The sequence below is a fragment of the Nicotiana attenuata genome, unplaced genomic scaffold (assembly GCF_001879085.1).
Source record: "Nicotiana attenuata strain UT unplaced genomic scaffold, NIATTr2, whole genome shotgun sequence".
Taxonomy (NCBI): Eukaryota; Viridiplantae; Streptophyta; class Magnoliopsida; order Solanales; family Solanaceae; genus Nicotiana; species Nicotiana attenuata.
The window spans coordinates 99,162-106,214 of record NW_017672494.1 but is presented as its reverse complement, the minus strand read 5'-3'; positions in this window follow the sequence as shown (position 1 = coordinate 106,214).

The window sequence follows — 7,053 nt, the reverse complement described above, 5'->3', positions numbered from 1 at the left end:
TTTCTTTCGGGCTTTACATATTCTAAGGAAATAACACTATGTTTCAATAATTGTTTCATTGTACCATGCCTAATGCGGATATGTCTTCTTTTCCTATTGTACACACTATTCTCGGCAATTCTAATTGCCGCTTGTGAGTCATAATGTAAAGAAACCGATGAAGTTTGTCTTCCCTAAGGCACGTCTGCCAATAAGTTTCTCAGCCATTCAGCTTCTTGCTCTGCTAACTCAAGAGCAATAAATTCAGATTCCATGGTCGAACGTACTATACAAGTCTGTTTTGAAGACTCCCACGAAATAGCACATGCACCAAAATTAAACACATTGCAGTGGAGCTAACTTCATCATTGTCAGTAACCTAGTTTGCATCACAAAATTCTTCTAAAATAGTAGGAAATTTATTAAAATGCAAACACCAATCCATAGTACCTCTCAAATACCTTAGCAAACGATGAAGAGCATTCCAGTGTTCACTACTGGGGTTGTGAGTATATTTACTCAATCTACTAACAACATAAGCAATATTAGGCCGTGTATAATTCATGAAAAGTATTACACTACCAATTATTTTAGCATATTCAGTTTGAGAAATACTAGATTCTTTACTTTTTCTCAAGTGTATGCTAGGATCATAAGGAGTCCTCACAGGAGTTACATTAAAACAGTCAAACCTTTTCAATATTTTCTCAATGTAATGAGACTGGGATAATGAATAACCATTACCAGTTCTTTTAATTTTAATGCCTAAAATCACATCTGCAACTCCAAAATCTTTCATTTCAAATTTAGAAAACAAATTCTTAGTATCATTTACAATATCTACATTAGGGCAAAGATTAACATGTCATCCACATACAGACATATAATCACACAATCTGATCCTACCATCTTGGAATAAATACAAGTATCAGATGCATTAACAACAAACTCATTATCTACTAGTGTGCTATTAGATTTTTTATACCATTGCTTAGGTGCCTGTTTAAAACCATATAAAGACTTTCTCAATTTGCATACTTTATTCTCTTGTCCTTGGATCACAAATCCTCAGGTTGAGTCATATAGATCTCTTGCTCTAAATCACTATTTAGAAAAGCCGTCTTAACATCCATTTGATGTATCACTAAATTATGGATAGTGGCTAAGACAACAAGATTTCTAATAGTTGCTATTTTAGTCACGAGAGAATAAATATCAAAGTAGTCAATGCCTTTCTTTTGGTTAAAATCCCTAATAACAAGTCTAGCCTTATATTTCTCAATTGTACCATCTGGTTTCAATTTCTTCTTAAATATCCACTTGCTACTTATGGGTTTATAACCTTTAGGCAAATCAGACAAGTCCCAAGTGTGATTAGAAACTATAGAGTCTAATTCACTTATAATAGCCTCTTTCCAAAAATTAGCATCTATTGACCTCATTGCTTCTTAGGGTCTTCTTCTATTAAATAGATAGACACTAATCATAATTCAAAATATCAAGATCAATAATTTCAGTTAAGAAAATAGCAATAAATTTAGGACCAAAGCTTGCTTCAATTCTACGTCTCTTACTCCTTCTTAGTTCATTTTCATGATCATTAATAGTATTACTAGAAAAAGGCACAATATGAGAATTAACAGATATAGATGTAGAAACGGCACATCAGTAGGAACATTATCTTTCAATGGAAAAACAAGCTCAAAAAATTCTGCATCTCTATATTCACAAATAGAATGATCATTCAAAAATAGAAATCTATATGCAGCACTGTTTTAAGCATACAACAAACAACAACTGTGAGCACGTGATTTTTGCCCTAAGCAAATTATTCCAAAAGTTTCAAATAATTGATTTCTTTATTATTTTACAATTTTTGTGAATTTTTGTTAAATTTTTGTGTTAATTGGTTGCATTTTTATTCATATGAAAATACAAAAAATATGCACTTGCATTTAGGGATTTAATTTCACAATTTTAGTATTAATTAGGTATTAATTAGTTTTAGAACAAAATTTAAAGAAAATTGCAAAAAATAGTTTCTTTGCACTTTTAATTGTTAATTGTTGCATTTATCTTTAAATAGAGTTTTAAATAATTTTAGGAGTTAAATAGTTTAATTAGGTCTTTGTTTTGTTTTAGCATTTTATAAAATCAGAAAAATAAATAAATACAAAAATATAAAAAATAAAATACAAAAGCAAAGTGAATAAAATATAAGAAAACAAATAAAAGAATAAAGAAGGGAAATGACTGCCAAGAATTGGGCCAAATTACCCAGGCCCAAACAAAAAATGCCCCACCCCAACCTAGCCCAAACAACCCTGCCCGGTCCAATTGCCCCATATTCAAAACGACGCCGTTTTGACGTTGTTTAATCATGACCGTTCATCCCCTCAGGCCTGGATTGATTCTCGAATTAAAATAAAAGTGTCCGAAATTATGCCAAAACCCTAAAAACATCTCTCACCCTCCTCGTACTCCCCTGTAACTGCCGGCGTTACCCCCACCACTCCTCCGCCATAACTCCGCCCTTCTCCACCGCCCTCCTCCCCCATCCTCCGCCCGGCCGGAAACTCGTCGCCTCCGGCGGCGCAACCCCAATCGCCCCAAAATTTCCACCCCTGAATCCCTGTCCCCTCCTGTTCCAAATTCGTAAATACTCATTCTTCAACCTTAAGGCCCTGTGTTTCGAATTTCCGATGAAAATCTGGCCAAAACTCAAAGTGACGCCAATTGTACCAAATTACACCGTAGAATCGCCATAACCTCCCCTATCGAACCCCCCATACCCCCGTCCCTTCGAATCCACCTAGAACCGTTCGAATATATTTTTGAACTTTGCCGGCCAAAAACCTAACGGGTCCTAAAACTGCTTCCAATTGAATGCTCCATAATCCCTGACCTTCTTTGAGATGAATATCATGTCGAAGACTCTTAAATCCAACTAAAAGACTGCCTAAGTTTTGATCTGAAAATAAGTGAGTTTTTCATTTTCCTTTGTTCTTGTCTTTTTCTTTTTGCTGATCTTGTGATTTAATTCCTATGATAATTTTTAGTTGGCAACGTTTTGTTCTAACTTCGTATTAATGATTTCTACGATTAAGTATCGCTATGGCTTTGATAATTGGTTTGTTAATTAGTCTGCTGGGTTCCGTTATAATTGGTAATCTGATATTAGTTACTTAATTAAGTTTCAATTTGTTTAGATAATTCCATTGTTAGCCAAGTGGTTTGTTTGATTGTTCTGTTACACATTTTTTGTTTTTTGGTTTAATATTTCACAGTTAGTTTCTCAATCATTTCAGTTGTTTGGATATAGCTGCAATACTCTAGTCCTTGCATTTACCATAGTTAAAAGTAACCAGGATAAAAGATTTGGGGATTTATAACCTGATAGGGTTTTGGGTGTGAAGGGATAGTAATTTCTAGAGGGTTTTCAGGGGTAGTAATAAGGCATGGGAAATGGTAGTTATAATCAGATTTAGTAAATATTGGATAATGGAAGTAAAGGGTAGTTTAGGGATTTCAGTATGGAAAAATCAGAATAAGAACCCCCTAGGACTTCTAAGAAGGGGTTTTGAACTGAAATTCACAAAATAAGTGGAGTTATCTTGTATAACAAGGTAGAAAATAGATATATTATATAATATAAATAGGGAAAACCCCTAATGAGTAAAAATGAAAATCTGAAGTTGCGCAGCCCTAAGTTTGCCTATAAATAGGCATTCCATTTGCCTGTATAAACAGTTTGGACTCAAATAAAAAATTTCCCCCAAAACCTCTCCACAAATCTGAATTCTAAATTTGAAATTCAGATCAGTAGAAGGGAGAAAATTCTTCTTTAGATCTTAGATTACTACAAAAAATAAATCAAAAAAACAGAGAATAAAAAAAAAATCAAAAAGTACTGTTGCATTGATCTTCTTTGATCAGTTTTCAAATTTTAGCATTGAAATCAATTCTCTGGTTCATTTAGGAGCCAATAATTTGAATTCCATTTTTCTTTAATATGAAGGTTTAAAGCAATTCGAGTCAGTTAAGCCTGGGATTTGATTAGTTAGAAGGGGCAGTTGGTTATTGGCTAATTGTGTTCACTCCTGGTTCATTCTGGTCAATTTTGGTGCTGTGTTTGGTCTGCTATACGAATCTGGTTTGGTTTTACAATAGTTCTGGATCATTGAGTTATTTCTGGGTTGAAATCGATTGTGTTCGTCTGCTGTTGAATTCGAATCACTGTTGCTTGCACTGCTGTTGCTAACTTCTCCGCATGCTGTTGCTAACTTCTCCTCTTCCTGTTGTATTCTGAATATCAGGTACACGCTTTGAATCTCATTGGCATGTAGATCTTCACTGAAAATTGAAATAAAGTGGGAACCACATTTTGCTAAAGCTCTCGTTGATTCAATGTGATTATCGTAGTTAAATGTAATAATGTAGACTGTAATAGGCTATTTAGATTACCATAAGATTGTTTATCACAACTAGGTAGTGTAATTGACTGCAATTAGTTTTTGAATGATAGTTCAAATGCCTATCTCCAATGTCATATTAATTTCTGTGGTTGAAACTGGCTTTATGGACTGTGATTGAGCTGTTTTAATTTCTTCTTAGTTGCTTAACAGAAGTGTTTGCGACATTAGCTTGGCGTAGTACAGTAGTGTAGTTCAGAATAGAACTTTGGAACCTGGTAATAGATATCTTAGTAACAATTTTGTAATTGAGTTTGAATAACAGTGTGCCTTAATGCACAGGTCCATGTGTAATTAATTGATTGTCATAGCATAATTACTTTGGATCATTTAGCTGCCGTAAGTGTCCATTGTTGAAGCCAAATCATTTCAAGTTTTAAAATAGTCAGTTGCTCCATAATCTCACAAAGTTTAAAAAATAGATATTAAAGCCTATGAACACAATGTAAACTGTGGGGTCTAGTAATAATACCATTCGCCTGGCTTTCGTCTCTTCCGCCCAAAGGCCCACGTCTGGGCATTGTGCATTTGGGGCAGAGTTAAACTAGTGAAGGGCCAGTCTGAGGCCCAAAACATTGAAAGATTCATGAGATTGCTTCGTTTAAATTCAATACTCGTTTCAGCTATCTTAATAGTGATACATTGATAATAATTAATTGGGACTTTCTTTTTTATTATTAGAGACAATATAAAAAGAAAAATTTTAGCTTGCTTTAGAAATGAGCCTAAAAATAAAAAACGAGATGAGCCTCGCTACACAAAATAAACAAATGGCGGGGCCCTGATAAATTTATACTAAAAATACTAGACTTCGGGATAAGCCGTTTAGCGAATTTCACGGCTTTCTCCAAAGGTAATAACAACGTTAGCCGCTTTAGGCGCGTGTTTAATAAATTTACCTTCCTAAATACGGGTGCACATTTATGTGACCCAAATCCAAATCTCAACGAAGTCGGAATGTGTCAAAAATCGCGGGTGCATTTATGTGACGCGGTTCGAGACATGTTTTCACGATGTTGCAATTCTCTTAAAAATAATAATGATAAAAGCGGTTCAAAGTTAAAAGCACATAGATTAAAACATGTATTAAAATCAAATAAATAAGCCAAATATGACAGTTGAGCGACCGTGCTTGAACCACGGAACCCGAGAATGCCTAACACCTTCTCCCGGGTTAACAGAATTCTTTACTCGGATTTCTGGATTGCGGACTGTTAAAACAGAGTCATTCTTTTCCTCGATTCGGGATTCAACCGGTGACTTGGGACACCATAAATCTCCCAAGTGGCGACTCTGAATATTTAAATAACAAATCCCATTTCGATTGTCCTTTAAGTGGAAAAACTCCTTTACGCCCTCGCGGTAGTAGCGAAAAAGGAGGTGTGACAGCTCTGGCGACTCTGCTGGGGACAAGAACCCAGAACTTCGGTTCAGGGTTTAAGAATTCGAGCTTAGAATAATTGTTGTATTTGGCTATATCTGATTTTCCTACATGTTCCATGCCTACTGTGCTAAATGATTTACCGCTTTGATATTATTTGAACTGTACATATAAACTGTGCCGAAACCCTTTTCTTCTCACCTCCAGGGATGTGCTTACTGGTTGAGACTCCCTATTCTGTTAGTGTCAATACCCTGAAATAAGAAAGAGGCCGGACAAGTTACTAAGCCGGACGATCCCGCCGGTCCCCGGTACGTAGCCCCCTCCTCGACTCGAGTTGTCCGCTCGGGTACACAGTCTAGAACACATACCCAGGTTTGGAACCTAGAATAACTTGACTCCATGCCGGATCCCTAGTAGGAACGCTTATTTGCATCACGTGCATTTTGACTTAGGGGACTCAACACAGGGGTTGGGTCCGTCTAGGACAGGTGTACCCGAAATAATGGACCATCCTGATGCATCCTACTTGTGCATTTATCTGTTTTGGACTCGCATGCTGACCGGCTTTGAATATTTGGAAAAATTAAAAAACAAAAAGGGGAAAAGAGAAAATAGCAGTATAGAGAGTTAATTACCTATATTAGAAAAACCAATGTCCAAGTAGTGCCGAAATTCTGCCGGATTTTTGAGAAAAATGAAAGAACAAAGAAAAGTATTTTTTTTAGTTTAGTTAGTTTATTTTAGTTTGTTTTGTTTGCCAACGGAAAAGAAAAATAAAAAGAGTTTTATTTTCAAATTAGTTTGTTTTATTTGCCACTGAAAAAGAAAATATAAAAAGAGTCTTGCTTTCAGAAATAGTGTATTTGCCAACAAAAAAAAGGAGTCTAGTTTTCGAAGATAGTTAGTTTTATCTGCCCGAACTACGCAGGTTTGATTCTCACCGGATGTGAGATACGTAGGCAACCCTCATCGGGTCCAACCTCCCCTTTTCAAAAATAGCCAAAAAATGCCAAATTTTTTAATTTCGTCATGAATAAGTCGGGTGCCGCCATTCTTTGTTTAAATAAGCCGAATGTCCCTCAAAAGGACGCCGGAAGGCCGTTTTTGCAAGAACAGCCACCCTGAGTCATTTTTTTTTGCGGGCACAGTCTTAAAATCTCCCTCTCGGAAGTGTTGAAAGGTCGTATCTGCAAAATCGAGTTTTGTCTTCTCAATTGA